Raw genomic sequence first — 23404 nt, forward strand, 5'->3', positions numbered from 1 at the left:
AAACAGCGTCAGAGGCGTCCATAACGTTCGTTCTCCGAACCGATCCACCCATTACGGAATTTACTGAACAACCACTTTACATCCATCGGATATCCCGCATAGACACGAACATGAATATTTCAAAGTAATAGCTCTCACTCCAGCCATATTTTTCTTGCTCGGCAAACATCGATGCGCAAATAGTGGCGGGTCGCTCAGGCACGTCTCGTAATCTCTTTAATCCTTACTCGAATGTTTTCCTTGCTTTCCTCTCGATGTGGATGTCGATGTGGATGCCGATGCCAATGGAATGGACCGTCGCATCTTACGCGCTATCTCAGAGTTTTCTTTCCCAAATTTCGGCCTGTTTACAAATACTTATTATATGATTCGTTTGAATTTGAGCGATTACAATATTTTTATTCCATAAGACAGAAATATTTGGTTTGAACTTGTGGACTACATAAACTTCGAAATCCTTTTAGTAAATTTAATTTAACTCGAATTGGCTTTTGATACTGATCTTGAAGCAAAAACATCTTATAAAATATATTATCTATACTAAGGCGATCTGACAAGTGTTTGCACTCATTTTTTGTCTTAAAAATTTCAATTCTGTTCGAGTCAATCGACTGTAAACAGTTCTCTGAATCAGTTTGTGTGCTCAAGGTTTAGAAAATATAGAAAACCAGTAACGTGCATTGATAAGATTCTTTATATAAAAAGGTTATTATAACTGACGTATTTACATAAATATGTAAAAAGACGCTTTACGTTGAACTTTTACCGTGAAGAAATCGGCTACTGAGTTTCAACATGGCCGTTAATTTTCAAAATGATCCACGTAAACAACATCGTCTAAAACAACACCCACATCGAAAATAATCGATAAAGTGCATACTAACGTTTTGGCATATAAGTTTATGCAAAATTAAACGTGTTGGTCACATCTTCCATCAGAAACTTTATGAAAAAACAGTCGCTTTGTAACGATTTTTAAACGTTAAAATTTGACAAATGTTGACTAGTAATGAAGAATACTCGCTATGGAAAACCACCAAGAATGTAAAGAGACCAATTATGCAAACGCCTCCTATAAAAAATAAACAAGAAGGTTGGGCGAAAAAGAATGAACAAAAAGAATTAGTATTTGCAAACTATCTCGAAAGTGTTTTTCAACAATATATAGTAGATATAGATGAATCTCTCCCAGAGGCTGTTCGACAAGATTATGTGGTTATTCCTTTAACCACACCAAAAGATATTAAAAATAAAATCGACACAAGCGTTAATCTAGTCTAATAACTAGACAGTTCCTTAAGGAGGTACCTAGAAAGGCCCTGGTTAAACTTACCAATCAAATTAATGCATGATTCCGTTTATATTTCACAGCTATAAAAAGTAGCTGGGATCATAATCATTACAAAACCAAGCAAACGCCACATCAAATGATATCATATCGGGCAATGTTCTTGCTACCGCTTATGTCAAAATTGTTCGAAACGCTCTTGCTTAACAGGCTAAAACTTATTATCGAAAAAAAAAGACTCATCTCCAATCACTAATTCGGATTCCGAAATCAGCACTCTATAATTGATCAAGTCTACCTGATCATGTAGCACAGGTCTTCGACAATATCCAGTATGAAGGATTGAAGCATAAGATAAAAATGACACTACCTGTCCAATACTCAAAGATCCTAATTTTATATTTGTCAGAAAGATAGTTCAGGATTAAACAGGAAAATGCTTATTCTGATCTAAGGAAAATTAGTGCAGGTGTACCACAGGGAAATGTACTGAGACCCGTACTATATTTCCTGTACACTCAATAAAGACCTGCCAGTTTCAGAGAAAAATGTTGTAGCTCCGTTTGCTGGTAATAAAGCAATTATGTCTGATGGTGACAACGTAATTGAATTAACAGATATGTTACAGAATGCAATTGCCGAAGTGGAGTAGACAAACGAAAGTGCCACCACTTACGAGGTCAGGAAGACTGCAACTTCATTTCTTACAACTGTTTTAAGTCATCCTTTTGAACGAAAGACAACGATTATTTGTCTAGGGGACTACAATGCTCAAAACAAATATTTAACAGGTCTTGTCACGGTTTTACCTGTTGTTAGACGGAGAAGCGGAAATCCTATAGCTAAATCAAGTTTTAATCAATCTTCCTATAGTTATAGAGTTCGAGTAAATGTGAGTAGCTCGTTACAATATACTATTGTTTGCTATAAAGCATTTTTGTCTGCACACGGCATCACTAATCGTCGTGTTCAAACCCTAAAGAAAAATTAACTTGAATTTGACGATGCAAAAGAAAATGGACGAGGCGGTCATAAAAACAGACATAATAAATAAACCGATGAAACAAGAACAATAGTAATGAGCTTTATACAGTCTTTTAAATTAAGGAAATCATTGACTGCAAAAAATTGATTTTTTTATACTTGGACGGCCTGAATCTTTTTACAAATTTAAAAGGAAAAGAAGTTAACCTAGGACACTTTTTGGCAACCCATTTATTTATTTATTATTTATTTATTTAAAACTTCGAAAAAATTATAAAAAATTATATTTTTTGCTTCAAAACTAGTTTCTTTTAATAATTTGAATTATTCTAAGACGTTATTCTTGTATTTTTGTCGTAAAATATTTCCGAATAAAATAAGTTTAAGATTGTGGTAAGAAATAAACAAGGTGTTTCAAACGTTAAAGTTTGGACGTTCATCAACGGTATATCAATTTGTTTATGTATATTTTAAACTGACTTTTGATATAAAACATCAAAATAAAATTGAGCATTTTTAAACGAATTGACTTAAGCTTTTATCTTGTTTTTTTTGTTATTTTTTTTCACCTGATATTCATCCTATTAAAAAATGGCCTCGAAGAACGCTAAAATTGTTTTTTCGGCTATTTTAGTAGCTTAGTTGCCCTTTACGTTTAAAGTAAGCGTTTAACATAAATATCGTGTTGAAATAACTCTCAATTTATTAAAAAAAAAACGGGTGTGGCAGTCCAGTGGGACTGCCGGTAGAAGTTATACTTCTATACACGCGTTCGTCGTTACAAATTTATATGGGAGTCAATCTGCACAATCATTAAATATGTAATACTATAGGTAAGAGAGAGCAGAAAGTGAAAAAGAATTAGGTATACAGGTATATGGTGCAACATTTGCTGTATATAAACATTTGACCTGTAATAGGAGTATAGTAAGTAAATGAAGGATTGAATCAATATTTTAATGAAAATATACATTTTTATTTTCATATATGTATAAGAGCAGTTGAATGCAAAAAAAAATTTTTACACATACTCTGCAGTAAAATTCATTGTTAATTTAATTAACATAATTCAGTATTATAATACAATACAAATTAAAATGCAATATTCATAAGTATTTAAAAATAACAATATACATAACTTACGCATATGTTTAATTTACCATGATAATAATATTAATAAAAAAATAATAATATTAATAAATATTAAATATGTTTACAAACGGAACATTTTTATTCTCGAGAGAGAAAGAGAGAGAAAATATATCTTCTGTCTCTCTCTTATCTATATCTTACATATGTAATGATTTTGCCGATTCACTCAATATATACGAATACACACAAATTTCCAACGTCGAACGCGCGTATAGAAGTATAACTTCAAAAAATGTTTGTGGTAGATAAAAATAAAAAACCAAGAACTCGGATTATGTTTATATGTAATTTTCATTTTATTTTAAAACTTATATTTACATATATTTAATAAGACTAATGTGGGGTTTTTAAATATATAAAAAATAAAAAGGAAATTCATATTGGGATTCGAACTCACATATACCAGCGTATAAACCAAACACGTAAGAAATTTGCCAATTAGACATGACACTAACGTATTTCAAAATTGACAGTTCTCGGTCATACAGTGATTTATTTTAATTATTATTTTGAAATACAAAAGCCAAAAATAATTATGAACACTTAATAAATAATACATGGATGGTTTAAGGATGGTTTTTATGGCAAGAAAAAATCGAATAATTTTCGGGAAAACCCTAAAACAGCCATTTTCTTTTTCCCATACAAATATTTTCTAACTAAATGTAGAATCAATTTGAACTTTATTGCTATTCAATAAAGTTAATAAAATTACAAGCACTCACTGTTGTCTAAACAATGTAGGTGTGTTCCTAATGTTGAAGAGTCAATTTGCGCTTTATTGTCGCTGCACAAAGTTCCAATTTAATCAAATGTATGTGTGTGCACGTTCGTGTGTGTGCGCGTTCGCGTTCGAGGATCTAATGCGTTTACACAAAAGTGATAATATCGTGAATCCGACCAAATTGAAAAGTCAACAAATGTAAGACCTATAGATTTGATTGGCCTTGTAATATTCTTTCTTTTGTTTTAGTTTCGGAACGCCACATAAATTGTACCAGTTTTCACGTTGTTGCATTTGTCAAACAAACCGCGTTAAAAAGCGTTTATTATCTTTAATAATTATATTATTAATAATTTAATATATTCTATACACATGCAACATTGTTTTGGCTTAAAGGACTTTACTCCAAGTCATATCAAATTAAAAAAAATAAAAAAACTAAAACGTAGTGTTATATCCTCTTTGATTATATTCTGTTTCACAGACAAAGTAGAGATTTCACAGAAAACAACAACCTGTTACATTGCCGGTGTACATTGGTGTACAAACACGTGTTGTTTTTCTTGGATTTTCTGTTACCTTATCTACTCAGTTTTCTTTTGTCAACTTGTTTTATATCGTGTTTTGTGCAAAGTGTTTTAATACCTGTGATTAATAATTATTAAGTATATTCGATATACCTCCTATAAGACGAAGTAGTTTAGGTAGAAGAACCCAAAATGCTACAAACCAAACTACTTGCCGAACTAACCATACTGCGCAAAAACGTGACGACCGAAATTAACATGAAAGAAGTATATAATATAATAATCATAAATATTTATTTTTTACAATAAAAATTACCTCAAATATTATAACAAAAAAAATTGTTTAAACAAATTAGATGGTTTATTTAACAACCTAATTATTTAAATAATACATATTCGTAATTTACGCAAAAAGTCCATACAAATTAAAAAAAGAAACGTCGAAATCTATAAACAAGAAACAGAGATACAGTTATCAGCTCCTTCCCCCTCCTGCGCTCTCACTAGTTTCAAAGCCGACCAATGTTGAGCAGCAGAAGTTAGAGGCTTTGTGAACGATTCTATTAAAATGCAATCTTTTTTAAATGTTTTACATTAAAACCTTAAATTATGTTCTTTCAGATGACCCTAAAAAGGTCAATTAAGTGTTATAAACAAAGCTGCTATCAATTTATAAAAAAAAGGAACTAACTTCGTCCCAAAGTGTTCTAGGTAAACTTTTTTTTCTTTTAAATTTGAAAAAAAAAACTCATGCTATCAAAATATGAAAAATCAGTTTTTTGCAGTCAATGGTTAAAAAGTTATTCTAATTGTTTATAAGCAAAAAATTGACATGTTTTTGCCAAATTATTTTGCAATATTTAAATTAATGATATTAATAGAATAAATCTTCTTCTTTTAGAATCTATTCGTATATTTAATATACCTATTAAATTTCTGACTTATATTGTTGCAAAAAATTAATTTGGGATTAATAAATTAAATATCTTTTAAACTCTTTGATCGATAGACAAATAGATAAAATTTTGTTCTTATTTCAAGCACCACAAGACCCAATATTGTGTTTAATATAAAGGTTATAACTTTCTTAAAAAAAAAATTATTAATATTTATAAAAACCGAAATTTTTGACTTATTTTGCAACTTCCTAAGCAACAAATAAGTATAGAAACATTTGGGAAAAGTCATTTTGGAGGTTTTTATATGACTTATAAGTTTCTTCTCTTCTCAAATTTGTTTAAAACGCTTTACTTTTTGCTGATTGACGAAAAACGCGAAATTTTACCGTTTTTGACCTTAATTTGTAAATAATTAATTAAGTCCAAAAAGTCGACTGCGGGAAACATATAGATTTTTGTTACAGAGGTTCGTACTACTTAAAAAAACTGTCGTTTGCCTTGTCGGTTCAGTGTCACGCACAGGCTACTTTTTTGCTTATTTCCCTGGTCTAATAGTTCCTACACGGCATTGACCGGTGATGCGTCTACGCAACACCCAGTTTTTTTCAAAAAAAAAACATGTTTTAATTTTTTTTTCTTATTTGTTTATTTTAACTAAATTATTATAATGAAAGTTATAAAAAATACTCAATTTCCTTGTTTTTTCACACCTTGGTAATTACACAGGCCGACGAAAAATTTTTTTGGGAAAACTTTTTTTACTTTAATAGCTGATTTTTATTGATTTTTATGTGCTGAATCCAAATCTGGCCTTAGTTTTTTTGTATCACCCATAGTTTTTCTGCAATTTGGGTTTTTACTGTAGTATACATTTTTATGTAGTTTCTTATGTAGTATAAATACGGTATATGGTGAAATTAATGAAACACTATGTTACATCATAATCATGAATATATTATTACAATAGGTTACTTGAAACAGTTATACATATGATATAATACAGGTTCCATTAGTCATCTGGGATTGGTTTGTATTTTCTTTCCCTCTTTTCTTTGAAACTTCTTGTGTAGCTTTTTCTACGATGAGTCGCCTGCTGAACTTCTCTGTGAAGTGACCAACAGTAGTCCCCCATCATGTTAGTGTTCCAGCGGCCCTGATAGCGTTTTTCCATCAGTTTAATGTCCTGGTGAAAACGCTCTCCTTGCTCCTCACTTACATCGCCCAAGTTTTCCGGGAAGTAATCAAGATGACTGTTCAGGAAGTGAACTTTCAGGCTCATCAAACATCCTAACTTTTTAAAGTTCTTTAACATGTTAGCAACAATAGCAACATATTCTGGATCTTTTTTATTCCCCAAGAACTTGGTAACCACTTGCTTGAATAACACCCATGCTTCTTTCTCATTTGAGGTCATTGTCGATTCAAAGTTAAGGTCTAACATCATTTTTCTAATGTCTGGTCCGACAAAGACGCCTTCTTTCAGTTTAGCTTCTGAGAGGTGTGGAAACTTTAGGCAGAGATACATAAAACATGGCCCATCTTTAGGCAAAGCCTTCACAAACTGTTTCATGAGGCCTAACTTTATGTGAAGAGGTGGTAGGAGCACTTTTTTTGGATCTACGAGGTTTTTGCGAAGAATGTTCTTTTCACCTGGTTTTAAAGATTCCCTAGCAGGCCAGTTCTTTTTGCACCAATGTTGATCTCTAGCCCTACTGTCCCATTCACACAAGAAACATGGAAACTTGGTAAAACCACCTTGTTGACCAAGTAGCATACATGTTACTTTTAAATCACCACATATCATCCAACCATGATCACAATAGCCTATTTTATTCAGCACTATTTCTAGGTTTTCATAGCTTTCTTTCATGTGTACAGAATGACCAACAGGTATAGATGCGTACTGGTTTCCATTGTGTAATAAAACAGCCTTTAAACTTCTTTTGGATGAGTCAATGAACAGCCTCCAGTCTTCCTTTTTGTACTCAACACCAAATTCATTCATCAGACCTGGAATGTCTGTACAGTACACCAAATCACCATCTTGTTCAAAAAATTTTGAAAATTGTTGCTCTCTCTTTCTATACACATAAATGCTGGTTCCAGCACCCAACAAGTTCTTTTCTTTTAGTCTAGAGCCAAGCAATTCAGCTTTTTCTTTAGTTAAGCCTAGATCCCTAACCAAGTCATTAAGTTCAATCTGAGTAAACAATTTAGGCTCTACATTTTCTGTAATACATCGAAATTCTTCATCATCTTGTTCACCTAACTCAGATTCTACATCATAAGATGGTTCAGTTTGAATGGAATCCAAATCATCTGGAGGTTCAGGGACCGGCATATCTTGACCGTGTTTCACTGGTCGGATGGCAGACATAAGGTTAGGGTAGCTTATTACCTTCTTATTTTTTGAGTTGTGACCAGTTACATCAACACTACAAAAGTAACAATCATCAGAATGATTTCTTTGCTCTCTCCATATCATAGGAACTGCAAATTTGAAGGATTTTTTCTCCTTTTTTGACCATTTTCTTAGATCTTCAACACATACATAACATACCTTATGCGGCGCCCAAGATTTATCCTGATCGCCAAGTAAAGTTCCAAAGTATGATCGATAAACCTTTTTCACAAAGTCCGTAATGTTTCTTTGGTGTTTTTTAATCACAAACTCACCACAAATATAACAAAAACTGTCAACAGAGTTTTTACAACCGCGGTTAGACATTGTGTTGAGCACGTGTACAAAAACCGTGAAAGTGAGGTTAGATTGACAGTAAACAAACATCAGCTGTTAACGTTCAAATGGAATCTACCTTTTTTGATCTTTTAGTATGTTTCGGCAGTGCTACCAACACAATTTAAGTCCATTACCTCTACTTTTTTGATTATATTTAAACTATTATACGCGCTATCTCAGAGTGTAGAAATCGCTTAATTAAAAAAATGTTACTACAAAATGTGAAGAAATTGTGGGTGATACAGCTTTGTAAGCATCATATTTGGATTCAGCGACCTGAAAGACATTATAATAGGGTATTTTTAGTGAAAAATTTTTTTCATCGTTGGCCTGTGTTATTATTGGGTAAAGACATGCTGTAGATAAACAAAAAGATTCATTACTAATACTACTTCGACTATGGAGGTTTTCATTAATTGCATTGTACATAGACACGTACAAATTACATTAATTTTAATTAACACAAATTTAGCGTTTAGCCACAATTGATTTATTCACATCAATTTATTCCTGAATAAACTCATACATCTTTAAAGAGTATCGATTCACCCATTTTTAAATAATTGATATTGAGAGTTGGATCACATTTGTCAGCTTCATCAAATAAACAACTGGGGCAGAAAATATATTCTTCAATCTTGCTTTCACAATATTCATATTTAATTGCCATTTTATAGTCACACAAAAATCGGAGATATTTATCTTTGTAGTATACTTTTTATGCAAAACATTGGCGCTCCTACAGTGTATTGTAAGAAGTCCGTCAATCCTGAATTATTCATAATATATGATAGAACAAAGGAAAAAACGTAACGTTAAAAGTTTTATGTTATTTCTTTACGTATGGAAAACATCTCACACCAAATCACAAACTTAAAAATACAGTTCCGCTAAAAATAAAAGATCAATTATTGTGAAATTCACAAATGTGAAATTTTTGTAAAACAGCTAAATTCTGATTAGTATATAGGCCGATCATAGAACACTATGACATAAAAAAATAAATCATAAATAAGATGAAAATTTGGGAATAGGTAGATAAAAGTGTCTATCAATAAGAAAAAGTTTAAATTCCTAAGGTACCACCGTTTTGCAAACATTTTGCAAAAATAATTGGGTTTTCATATATTGGACTGCATTTCGTAAAATAATAAAAACAATATTTTTTTAAAAACCTATTATCAGCATGACTTTTCTTTAAACCTTAAATTTAAAAAAACAATTATTTAGTAGTTTCAGAGATTTAGCCCTCTTTGTATCTTCTTGGATGACCATGCATATAAAACATGACACATATTTAATTACTTAGTTTTTTTTTTTAGTTAATTTAGAAACATATATCTGTAAACACATAAATATAGTTTTTGATTGCAACAAATATTTTTCGTCAAACAAATTTATACAATCATTTAAATTAAAGTTACTTTTGAATGTACATTCTCGAATGTTTGTATATTTACATTTAAAATTTTATATTACTTGTAAGAGTAAACATTTCCATTGTGTTAAAGGACAGCAATTTTTTTCGAAAATAATGAAAAGTGCACTTTTCGAAATTCAATCAATAATATCGTCTATATAAAGGTAAAACTCACTAAGTGACATTTTAGCTCAAAACCATGTTTATATCAGTAAGTAACATTTAACATCTAAACTTTCGCGTGGTATAACTCACTAGGTGCTACGTCTAATAATAAGGCAGTTATAGAATGGTAAAAAACATTCAGTGCACTTTGTCTACATTTCGTTGGGAGGTAAAAGTCAGGTTGCACTTAATGATTTTTACCTCTATGGCAATACTTTTAACACGGGATTTTGTAGTTTGTAGTCTCTTTGTAAGTTTGTGACTACGTTTATTTTAATTTTAATAAATCCCTAAATAATAGCCAAAATGAGAAAAACTTATGCAGACAAACTTTTTGATTCATCAAAACCTTCTACAAGTTCTGAGGTATGTAATATCAAGTGAAATAGTTTAAAATTACTTTAAAACAATTAAATTTTTATTTCAGAGATTTCCAAATCGTATTACACGAGTGTTTGCCAGTTCCAGAACTACTAAGATGCTCGAAAGGGTATTACATAAAGAAAATGAAGAACCAATGACACTAACAAAAAATGTAAATATCTACTTCCTACCTAGTGTTTAAATGTTTTTTTATAATAAGTTGTGTATGTAGTTACTGAATTGTGTATTAAATTTCCAGAATGTGCAGTCATTTCAACAAGGGATAAAAAATGATTTATTGTTTACTGAAATTAATTCCGGAAGCGTACAAACCAAGGTCAATGAGTTATTTGGTCACATTGAGGCTGAGAAGACTGTTCCAGATCAGGTAAAGAAACACATATTACTTATTATATTTGTTATCCAAGTAATCATCACAATAATTCAGCCCGATGTTGCGTCCACTGCTGAACATAGGCCTCCATAAAATTACTCCATTGGGTTATCATCATGCAGAGACTAATTAACTTTTGTATTTCAGGTGCTGAAAGAGGATGTTGTAATGGCAAGAGTTAAAAGACAACGAAGTACATTAAAAATCGTTCCGTATTCATCAAGCAGTGACAGTGATTTTTCGTCTGATGACATAGATATGGACCCCTGTTTCAGACCATCGAATTCACCTCTTTCTTCGACACCAGATATCTCCGATTTATCAGACTTCGCTGAAGCTACAGAAATTAATACCAAAAAATGTATATTAACAAAAAGGCGAAAACGAAATGAAAAGAACTGGAAAGTAAACATTACTAAAGAGAAACGTTCCAAATGTGAGCCATATTATAACAAATTTAAACAATGCAATGCAAAGGGTCCCAAATTTGTTGATTGTACAAATTGCAGATATAAATGCTCATTAAATTTTAATAAAGAGGATAGAAAGACATTGTGTCAATCATATTGGTCTTTCAATGATTTTAAGAGGCAAAAAGATTTTATAATAAAAAATGTTACACCAGTTAAACCAAAACGTTTAAAAAATAATGTTAACAACAAAACGGTTTCAAGATTGTACTTCCTTGAAAGTCCCTCAGGACGGCACAGAGTATGTGCCAAGTTTTTTGAGAGAACTCTATGCATTTCTAATGGTCCCATAAACACGGCCTTACAAGGAACCAATTCAACAGGTTGTTTTTTCAGTGAAAATAAAAGGGGTCGCAAAATCCCTGCAAACGTCACTAATGAAGAGTCTATCCAGTTGGTAAAAAAACATATCGAGTCATTCCCTGCTGTAGAGTCGCATTATACAAGGGCCACAAGTCAAAGACTTTATTTGGACTCTAAATTATCAATTAAAAAAATGTACAATCTCTATCTCGAAAGTCTAGCTGAAAATCAAAAGCCAGTCAGTCATTGGAAATACAGGCAAATTTTTGGTAATGACTATAATTACTCTTTTTTCGTTCCTAAAAAAGATCAATGTGCAGCATGCAGTAAATATAACATGGCAGATGCAACAAAAAAAAAGGTTTAGAAATAGAATATTCAATGCACATAATAAGGAAGAATGAATGCCATGAAGCAAAAAAATACAGACAAAAAGTTATCTCAAAACGACAAGACATTTAAAACAGCAACATTCGACCTTCAAAGTGTATTGCAACTACCTCACTCCCCAGTATCCCCATTTTACTACTCTCGAAAATTATCTGTATACAATTTAACCATTTATGAGGGAGATGGTGAGCACGCATCTTGCTACTGCTGGAATGAAGTTAATGGAAAGCGTGGTAGCAACGAAATTGGATCTATTCTGTTAAAGTATATTACAAACTTACCCTCCACAGTTCTGAAAATATCATTGTTTTCAGACACTTGTGGAGGTCAAAATAGAAACCAACAAGTGGCTGCTGCACTTCTATATGCAGTGCATACTACGCACTTGGAATGCATAAAACAGAAATTTTTGGAGTCAGGACATAGTCATATGGAGTGCGACTCTGCATTCGGCGATAGAGTATTCTAAGAAAAACCGAACAGCTTTTATCATGAACGATTGGCTGGAAATATTTAGGTTAGCACGGCAGAAAAGATTACAGAAGGAGCCGTATGCAGTACGAGAACTTAAATATACAGATTTCTATGATCTAAATAATTTGGCACGAACAATAATAAAAAATAGAACGAAAGATGAAGACGGCTGCACAGTATCCTGGCTAAAAATTAAATGCTTCAAATTTGTAAAAGAACATGCCGATGTGATTTTTTTTAGATATGACCATTCATCGCCGTATAAAAAATTAATTATTTCTTGTGGTCCAGGAAGAAGGAGTAATCGGGATATTTCAGAAATAAGGTTAAAATCTCTCTATAACGATTTACTCCCAATTTCAACTCCGAAGAAACGAGATCTAGTCAAACTTTGCAACGACAATCTCATACCAGATGAAGTTCATCATTATTATAAAAATCTACCAACAAGTACCTCTACAAATGACAACCTGCCAGAACCCAATTTTGATGAGGAATCAGAAGATTCAACATCAATTCATCCTTAAAATAAGTTTTTTTGGTATATTTTGTTTTGTTCTGTTTAATTTTACAGGAATTTATTATAATTTGTAATAGTAAACGAAATAATAACATTTTTCATCACTTCCTGTTTAGTTACTTTATCCCTAAGTACCAATCAGGAATATGATAGTTTGAGGTAAAATTCATTAAGTACATTTAGCTTAATAATTTTAAAATTATTGAGTTCTGATCATTTCTTTTAAAACAGGATAGTAAAGTAACACCTAACCTCCATAAATAATATCACTTCTATCTATAATAATCATAAATAAAATTATAAAGTGAAAAACGGACAAAATGTTAAATATCTCTGTTGTACTTATTTGTAGTTAGTGAGTTTTACCTCTATATAGACGATATGTTTGTTTAGAAAAATAAAAAGCAATAAACATATTATGGCGAATATTTAAAAATGTGCTTTTTCTAAGACATTTTTTTACTTTTATTGTAGCTATAATACTTTTTAAATATATATATATATATATATATATATATATATATATATATATATATGAAAATTACCAAGTTACCGCGTTAAGAATTGAAAACTCGACGTTTCGGCACCCATTTTGGAGCTATTATCAAGAGTGATACGGTTCCGTTCGAGTTCGGGGTCTCAATCTGTCTACTCCCCTCAGTCGTGACGTAACATATCGTGTTCTGTATAAATAAATAAAGGCAAATAATTTATTCCGGTATACTCTTTATGAGTACTAGAAACCAATTCGCTAAAGATTTTTGCTTAGTTGAGGAGATATGTTGTGGAATGCAATTTTAGATTCCCCATGTCTTTAATAACATCTTTATCAACGTCTGTTTTGCCTTGCAATTCTTAGAAGGCACAGATTAAAGCATAAATCTGAATTTGGTTTCGAAAAATTAGTTTACGGATTTATTATCAGATGTCGCTATTTACGTCCATACGAAGCCATGTTAGAGTTACTTCCCAAGACAGGAAAGATTTATTTTCACGTTCAGAACGTCTGTGAGTAGCCGTCTCTGATTATCCCTTTTAGGGTGAAACACGTATAAGCGGATATACAGACGCACTATACGTGAAATCAAATCTTAACTGTCTTTTTCCTTTTAAAGGCAAATCAATTTATACAGAACACGATACTGGTGTGGATACAAGTGTGTCCAATACGACAATTCACAGTCATCACAGAGGATCCTATAGCCTTCATTAGTATGTCCTTACTTTGACAAGAGAGTCTTAGAGTTGGAGAATAATTTTCCTATTGATATCACATTCTTTAACCCAATTCTGACAGGCACAACCTGAGAAGCCTCAAAATGTGGTAAGTGAACTTTCTCTTATTTATTTTGACATTCGTTGCTATATATATATAGCGAACAAATATATACGAAAACGTTTTTTTTATTGTCTATATTAGGATTATTGGATTAGTTCTTTCGAATTTCCTGTAGAGTATGGTTAGAATAGTGCCTTTATTTTGTACCCTATCTATATTTAACGAAGGTTTTTATTCTTTATAAAGGTTTTATTATGAATGCGTATTTGTTTATTTATTTTTTTTTTAATTAGCAGTCAGTTAATTTATAAGTAATATTTTAATACTATCCACTAACAAATTGTTTGGAAAGAAATAATTAAGTCTAATTAAAAAATTAACTTACCCGATTATACTGTTAAACGTGTTCTTGTAATTTTGGGAGCCCAATATCTGTAACAAAAGATAAAATCAGATTAAAAACCAAATTTTTAAAATAAAATCTATTCGGTAAACTTATCGGGTTTCGGATTAACTAAATAAGCAACGATTGAACTGACCACCTAAAAAACACTATTGGGATGAATGCATTGAAACTGGAAAATAGACAGATTTAAATTTTATAACTTCTAAATTATTGAAGGACAACACGAAAAAATAATAATTATTGTTATATTTATTTAGAAAAAATAAATAAAGAGTATAAAATTAGCATTTCACGAAACGATTAAAATCATATTCCTCCCACAACAATTCTCGAATTACATATCGACGGCGGAAAGGCAGGACCTCGTAGGTCGTAGGCGTAGGTAAGGTTTCCTTTCATTACTGTGGGGACATGTATATATATATATATATATATATATATATATATATATATATATATATATATATATCCAGCGGATTTCAAAAAATCTACTGGCATCTGTTTGTCTCCAAAGCCCATGTTATTTGAACGCATCCGTATGTAGTATGCAACCTACATATCATGTTTATAACCTAAAAATTGATGTTAACTAAACACGTGCATTAAGAACTCGTAAATAATATAAATTTTAGTAAGGAAAAAGTGTCTGTTCTGCCTTTTAACAGATTATATATAATTCAGTTGCCGATTAACACAGGTTAGTGATATATATATTGTTTATTTTTGATATTGTTTTCATTGATTTTACCATAATTTCTAAACGGAACTCTAGTATCCCAGTAGTAGTTTATACCGGGTCGTATTTATTCCTATCGTATTGTTTGGTTACAGACTTACTATGGCACGTAGACGTTTTCTAACACAAAAAGACCTTCAAGAAGAAACTTATAAACTCACAAATATTTCTGAAAATGAATCCGAGGAAGAACTTATGCTGCCTCAGAGTCTGATTATGTGCCTGATGACGATTCTGCCTCAGATTCTGATGAAGTATCTGAGAACACTACTGATCGTGTGAATATAAACACTACTGCTTCCGAGGAAGAAAGTTCTGATGACTCGGAAATATCTGAAGATGAGTCTAAAAGAAATGAATTGACTGCACAATGGAATATACCAAATATAAACTTTTGCCCGAAAAAAGAAATTCCTACGCAGAGAAATGGGATAACAACACTAAATATTGATGAAAGTTCTCGTCCTGCTTATTTACGTAGTATCCACGTAGTTTATTTATGCATATTGCTTCCGGTACAAATCAAAGTAAGCACTATATAGAATAGCAGCACTCGCAAAAAACAGACATTTAAAATTAAATACGAAAGAAACAGATATGTACGAAATAATGACACTGATTGGTTGTACTATGGTTATGTGTTACAACAAAGTACCATCTATCTCACACTACTGGTCGCAAAACGAATCACTTTCGAATTCCCTCATAAAAAAAAAGCTATTTCAAGAGATCGCTGTTTATTCCTGCTATCTAAATCCTACTATAATAATCCTGAAGGAAATGGTAATACATCAAAACATATTAAATAACGCTGGGCCCATAACGGTTTCTTAATATTGTTCTGAAGCTATTTTCTTGTGGCATTTTAAAGTAATTACTATTTAATTGGGAATAAGCCACAATTAAAGGGTAAAGTACGTTTATTGACGTTTTAGTTTCCACTTCGGAAATCGTTCTCAAAATACAAACATTAGTAAATTCTTTAATTTAGTAATAAACTCAATAAACTTTATTTGTGGCTTATTCCCATTTAAATAGTAATTAATCAAAAACATACTATATCGACGAAGTGGTTTCTTGTTTGAAACAAACTTTTGTAAAAGCGAGGACTGAGAGTTCCCGAATCAATGACTAAGTTCTAAGTAACTATGAAGTTGGTAAAAAGAGGTATAAAAATGTGGCAACGAAGTGATTCTTTCACAGGATATATATATATATATATATATATATATATATATATATATATATATATATATATATGATACGCGCTATCTCAGAGTAAAAGAATCGACACCATCTACTGAAAGTCTAGGGGAACGAGTTGTTGAAACTTTAGCCAACACCATACGGTCACCAGATGTGTGTCTATTCTTTGATAGATTTTTCAGTTCGTTCAACCTACTAAACACCCTAAATTTAGAGGGAACACTTTAACTTTAATTTTTCACATAGAATACCCCAAATATTACTCAATTGTTGAATCTTGAAGTTGTTTTAAAACTAATATTCTATACATTTCTTACAGTCGATTATAATACTAAATACTTTAAATTTTGCTTTTAAGCAACTTTAAAATTAAAGCAAACTTATGTTTGCTAACTTTAAATCAACATTTTGTTTCAGGCCTGAATTTATCTAGTATCCAGGTGCTATTTAGGTACAGGGAATGTTATGTCTGTTGAAGCGTGCATTTCCATAACGTAGTAAGTGCCAAATTATAAATTTTTCAGGAGGAGTAAAAAACAGTTTTTTATCGAACATGTTTATTTCTTATAATGTAACATACTGAAAAAGGATTAGTTTAAAGGTATTATATAATACAAACATACCGCAAAGGAACAATAAACAAAGCTTACTTAAAAAAAAATTCAAAAATCTGTCTAAGGTCAAAACGTTGTAAGTGCCATCAGGTTTGCAAGTCAAAACGTTTTAAGTGCCAGATTTTTAACCGTGGTTTCCTACAGTAGAAACTTGCCCTGGTTGACCTAATTTTTCTTTAAAATACTTCTTGGCATTATCGTGAAGATAAGGGAGCATTTTTTCAATATCTGTTCTTTTTTTCTCTGGGATACCAAAGTGAGTTCTAGTTTTTTGAAGGTCTATGATTTTAAAGTCTTCTAATGTAACTCCAGATTTAAGTACATTGGTCTTACTCCATCCAGCGAGCTCACTATGTCCTTTAGCCACCATCACCGTACCAAATTTCTCTCTTGTAGGACGAAGCTGCGTAGCTGTTGAAATTCCTAACTTCTTTGTGTTCAGTTTATCACAGGCAACGGTTTTGAAATCATAAAAGTCCTTAACCACCATGCACGAGAATGGATTTTTCTGGGCCGCACTAGTAATGATGTTAACAACATTCATCAATGTATAAGCCTTACACACTTTTTTACGTTTTTCTATGATTGCGAAATCTCTGTCGCAATTAAGGAAAGTGTGTCCTTTTACAGGAAATTTATGAATAATTTCCTCAAAAACGTTATTTGCTAGTATGGTCAAATACATGGCGATCATGAACTGATTTTTATTTTGACCCCCACAATTATCCGACCCACAAAATAAGCTTTTTCTTTCCGTGATTGCCAATTTCCTTAGTAAGGTAAGTATATAAACAGGAGCTAATTTCCAAGGCACCCCTTCCCCCAAAGTCCTCAGTCCATAAACACATGAATCCCTTTCCTGTGATGGAATCGTGAATTCCTAAGTTACACACTGCAAGCTGTTGTGAATAGTACATTTCGGAGTGAGTTAATTGGGGAATGTACATTTGCTGCTGCATATCGAAGGAAAGAACATAGCAATTACTTGTACATGCATTTTTGGTCTCAGTTGACATTGCTTTTGTAGCAGCCTCTGCTCTCCGATGGTGAAGCTCCTGTTCTGTTACAGCAGCTTTATCTCCTGATTTTATTTGAACAGCCAAACTATCACATGTGGAGTATGTATCTACTTTAGGCCTTGCAAAAGATAAGTTAACTTTTGATATAAAAATTTCATTATACCATTGTCTAGTCACTGGTGGTTTGTTAGGCGGCTGATAATCCGCACAATATTTCTCTAAAAATGCACGGTACATTCTAATTACGTTTAAATCCGGTGACAAGAAGAGCTTATCCGGGGTTTTCGCCCTTGCGTAGTGGCTCTCAATTTTTGGAAAACTTTCGATATGCTCTATAATCTTGTTAGTCCAGACAGTCTTGAAAATATTTTGTCGAGCCCCTACTCGTTTTTCTGACATATCCATTTTACCATCAAGAATTTTTTCTCCCAAAAGTTGCACTCTTCTTGAAGTTACGGCAAACGTACTACAAAATGTTTTGAGGCAAACCCTTATTTCAGATCCTCCAGGCAAAAGTAAATGGTAGGTGAAAGAGTGCTTTCTCCTACTTTCACTGGGATGTTCGTACTGACCATGACGTCTCCTTTTGATTAATTGGGGATGAATAAACCTTTGTAGGTAACTTTGCTGCTTACTATAATCAGCCATTTCATAGAAATGATTGTACAACTCAACAAGGTATTCCAGTCTTATGGATCTACATGCTAGTGGACACTTGCATTTTACCTGAAACATTTTTGGATTATTTAGATAGATTTAAACAAAAAAAAATTATTTATGTTTTAACGTCTATTTAGATAGGTATCTCTTTAAACCATACTTACATCAGCTGGTGGCATTTTCTTTGTAACGGTCTTTTTATTGACTAGAGAAACATATTCTTCACGCGCTATCTCAGAGTTTCTTGGTTTTATTTTTTTTCCAACTATCAACAACTCTTCTTTTCTTTTTGACCGTTTTTCTGTAGTTTCATCCATATTCGTTCCAAATACTTATGTTTAAACCCAACCCAACACGTCCAAACAAAAATAATTTAGTAACTGATGCGCCACTCTACATTTAACAGAATTGTACTACGAAACTTACAACGTTATGACTTGCACCGCTACTTTATCCCCACTTTTCACGCCGTCGCTAGCCATATCGACATGAAATAAATTTTAGGCGATGGAACATGGCACTTGTAACTCATTTAACTAAAAAAAAACCAAATGAGGCATATTGGCACTTACAACGTTATGGAAATGCACGCTTCGTATATCTGAGGTATCGTAATGCTGTTAAATGTACTAAGACGTACCCAGGAGCTAATATAGGCTTAGATCATAATCCGGTAGTTACTGTAATAGAGGCAAAACCAAAAAAGACAAGAAGACAACACAGAAAGGCACTAGATTTAAATAAACTTAGAAACAAAAATATATGACAAGAAACAGGAGAAGAAATAAATGAAAACCTCCGTTCAGTGCAGCAACAAATTAACGATACAAAAAATAACGTTAACCAAAAATTAAAGTACATAAATACACCTTTAAAAACAACAGGAAAGAAACATCTTACAAAAACAACAACAAAGAATAAGGGATGGATGACATATGATATACTAGACTTGATGGAACAAAGAAGAAAGATGAAGAATTACCTAGACAAATATAAAGAAATTAACAAAAACATCAAAACAGAATAAAAGAAGCCAAAGAGGCGTGGATTAAAGAACAGTGTGAAGAAATGGAAACCTATCAGAAAAAGTACGATGCGTTCAATATGCAGAAAAAAGTCAAATAGATAACAAGACGCATAAAGAAATGCCAAATAGGTAAACTTAAAGAAAAAGATGGAAATCTTATTCTAGATCTAGAGAATAAAATAAAAAGATGGACAAAATACCTGAATGAATTATTTGAAGACGATAGAAACAACTTAACTCAGATAATCAATGCAACTGGGCCAGACATATTGAAAGAGGAAGTAGAACACGCAATAAGAAACGCTAAAAATGGAAAAGCAAGTGGACCTGATGAAATTTCTACAGAACTGTTGAAGCTTTTGAATGATAAATCCGTAACCATAATATTACATCTATTCAATACAATATACAGTACTGGTATAATACCTCAAGAATGGTTGCTGTCTACGTTTGTCACCATACCAAAGAAAACTAAGGCAATGCAATGTTAAGATCATCGAACAATCTCCTAGATGAGTCATCTGCTTAAAATATTTCTTAGAGTCATCCACAACCGAATCTATTAAAAGGTAGATATCGATGTTAACGATACACAGATGGGATTCAGAAAAGGATAAGGTACAAGAGAAGTTATCTTTGCCTTAAAAGTTCTAACACAGAGATGTCTAGATGTTAACCAAGAGGCACAAGCCTGCGTTATAGACTTTGAAAAAGCTTTTGACAAAGTACGCCACAATAAACTCAAAGAAATCCTGGAGGGTAAGAACATCGACACCAGAGACATACAAATAATATTAAATCTGTACTGGAATCAGCGAGCTAATATAAAAATAGAAGACCAAACATCGGACGAAACAGAAATACGTAAAGGAGTACGACAGGGTTGTATATTGTCACCGCTCTTGTTTAATATCTACAGCGAACAAATATGCCAAGAAGCTCTCTCACATGCAAACGAAGGGATAATAGTCAATGGAAAAGTTATCAATAACATTCGATATGCTGACGATACTGTGATAATGGCAAGAACAGCGAAAGATCTACGATATCTAGCTGAAAGTATGAATGAGATATTTAACAACTACGGCATAAGGATGAACGTCAAAAAACCCAAATATATGACCTTAAGTAAGAATCCAATACATGACACTAGTATCGTAATAATCTGTAAACAACTCGAAAAAGTAAGCGAATACAAATACTTGGGAAGCCTTATCAATGAAACAAATGACCAAAATCACGAAATAAAAAGACGTTTTGAAATTGTTAGGTCTACCTTTACAAAATGAAAAAATTAATTTATAATCGTAATATTATTATTCAGCTACGAACTAGAATGTTAAAATGCTATGTATTCAGTACTTTGCTTCACGGTGTTGGGGCATGGACTCTTAAACAGAGGAATGTTAAAAATTTTGAAAGATTTGAGATGTGGTGCTACCGCCGTATACTAAAAATAAGTTGGGTGGATAAAATTACAAATGAAGAGGTAATACGCAGAATAAATAACGATCCAGAAGTTATACTGAATATAAAAAAAATTGACTTGACTACTTAGGCCACCTGATGAGAGGACAAAAGTACACATTCCTACAAAATATAATGCAAGGAAAAATCCAAGGACGCAGAAATCCAGGCTATAAAAGAATGCCCTGGATGAGAAATTTAAGAGAGTGGTTTGGTATTTACTTGTTTTATTTTGCTCACCAAAGGTAATCCTATTTCACAAAAAACATAATGAAATCAAATGAAAAATGATATAATTTTTTGGTCTCCTGTAAAATCATCATCTTGTCACTTACGAGTTCCTGCTTTTCCGCCGTTGATATACTTGTTTGTACGGATAGGGCGGTTAAGGTGAAGTCATTTTATAAGTGAAATGAAATTTGGTGTCTTAAGTTAAATGTATTGTTTTGAATTGTTAACTTTTTAAATTGTTAATTTTCTAAACCAAACATCGGTTCGTGCTCTATTACTAAAAATCCAAGACCTGTTCTAGGTACAGATACTCTAATTTTAAATGTACATAAGTACTTTGTTAGAGAAAACACAAAAGTGGTCAAAACCCGCCTGCCATCCATGACGAACGATATGTAAAAAGGACGAACATTTGAATTTCGTAATACCATCATTATCATCATTCAATCTTCGCTTATTCACTGCTGGACATAGATCTCCCTCACAATTTTCCATCTATTTCGATCTTGTGCCTCTTGCATCCAATTCCTATGACAACGTTTTAGATCGTCAGTCCAACGTGTTAGTGGACGACCTCAGCTTCGGTAGGCATCATCTCTTGGTCTCCATTCCAGTATCCGTTTGGTCCATCTATTATCTGTCATTCGAGCCACGTAAACTGCCCAGTTCCATTTCAGTGTTGCTACTCTCTCTACTGCATCAGCCACTCCTGTTCTTTGTCGTAGCTGGCGATTTGGGATCTTGTCTCGTAGTGAAACGCCCAACATAGCACGCTCCATCGCCCTTTGACACACACGGATCTTCGTAATACCATATTATATCAAATACTACTTTATAATATGATATTTTAACCGTCTACGTAACTTCTCATATTGCTACTATCTTGCTTGAGTGAGCATCAAATCTTTAATAAGTTTACTACCATCAGTATTACAATAGCGCATCTTATGTAGCTTTACAAGTTTGGGTAAGTTTTATTTGTTCGTTCAATAGTCTAAATACGTAAGGATACTCGTTTTTAAGTCCAAATTTTATAATAAAAATTATTAAGCTAATATGCCAGCTTGTAAAAGAGAACGTCTTCATCGATCAATTGAAGAATGGCTGGTCGCTAACATCCCAAAAACGATAAAGCTTCGAATTGATGAAATTCTTGCGCATTAACTTAAAAATAAGCATCCAGTAATTCAAGAAACCCGTGAAAGGTGTATTAGGTGTAAAAAAAAACGAAGAACAAGTTTTTAGATGCAAAAATGTAATACATTGTTTCGTACTTTCTACAATAATTTCTAATGATTGATACGAAGATGGTTTGGAACAATAAAAAAATATTGTTCAAAAGGTATTTTCTTTGTATGTTACATGTGCTTTATATGTAATAAGATATTTTTATCCACTTTTTTGTTTGTTATAGTTGTGTTTGTCAATATCTTGTTATACAAGTAAAATTTAAAATTTAAGGACGACACATACATGGAATTCACAAACACAATTTATTAAAATTAAAATAAAATAATTTAATTGATTAGGAAACAATCTCAATTAGTGAAAGGCAACCCTAAATACATATTTCTGACTATTTGGTCGTCATCAGTACAATGTAGCCACGTTAGAAAAGAAGCAAGTTAACTTGAGAAACGATCTGAAGGAGCCATGACTATTGTGGCAGTATTATCAGAGTCCCTGCATTGCCACCTAATGACTTTACAATACAGCCACGGAGAAAGCTAAAGCTACCTGAGGAAAGAGTCACTCAGCAGCCACTTATTACCACACTAGTTACTTATTGCCACAATTAGTAACACTGCTCCTGAGTGATCCTTCCCTCATGCAGCTGTAGATTTCTCCGTGGTGGTGTTGCATAGCCACTAGGCTGAAATGCAGGGACTTCTGACATTACCGTCACAATTGGTCGCATGGCTCTTGTAGATCCTTTATTTAGTTAG

The 23404-nt window shown here is 32.4% G+C and overlaps 1 protein-coding gene across 1 annotated transcript in view; it reads right to left on the minus strand.

Moving 5' to 3' along the window:
- Nucleotides 1-23404, minus strand: part of Scgdelta (sarcoglycan delta) — a 295638-nt gene that overhangs the window by 227819 nt on the left and 44415 nt on the right. Inside the window, exon 2 of the mRNA XM_072535102.1 lies at nt 14478-14524. The gene's annotated coding sequence lies outside the window, so the exon portion shown is untranslated. The remainder of the gene's footprint in view (nt 1-14477; nt 14525-23404) is intronic.

The sequence above is a fragment of the Diabrotica undecimpunctata genome, chromosome 6 (genome assembly GCF_040954645.1).
Source record: "Diabrotica undecimpunctata isolate CICGRU chromosome 6, icDiaUnde3, whole genome shotgun sequence".
Taxonomy (NCBI): domain Eukaryota; kingdom Metazoa; phylum Arthropoda; class Insecta; order Coleoptera; family Chrysomelidae; genus Diabrotica; species Diabrotica undecimpunctata.